We start from the raw sequence: 350 nt of genomic DNA on the forward strand, positions 1-350 counted from the left end.
GAGGATCACTTGAGGTCAGGAGTTTGAGACCAGCCTGGCCAACATGGTAAAACCCCATCTCTCCTAAAAATACAAAAATTAGCCAGGCGTGGTGGCATGCCTGTAATCCCAGCTACTTGAGAGGCTGAGGCACAAGAATCACTTGAACCCAGGAGACAGAGGTTTCAGTAAGCCGAGATCACACCACTGCACTCCAGCCTGGGTGACAAAGTAAGACTGTCTCTAAACAAATAAATAAATAACTGCCTAACCAGCCACCTGCTTCCTATCAACCAACTCCTCTTCCTTGCCCTTCCTTAATTCCTGTTTTCCTATACAAGGTCACACTTCTCCCTGCTATATAACCCCCT

Source organism: Mandrillus leucophaeus, unplaced genomic scaffold (genome assembly GCF_000951045.1).
Source record: "Mandrillus leucophaeus isolate KB7577 unplaced genomic scaffold, Mleu.le_1.0 Scaffold522, whole genome shotgun sequence".
NCBI classification, from domain to species: Eukaryota; Metazoa; Chordata; class Mammalia; order Primates; family Cercopithecidae; genus Mandrillus; species Mandrillus leucophaeus.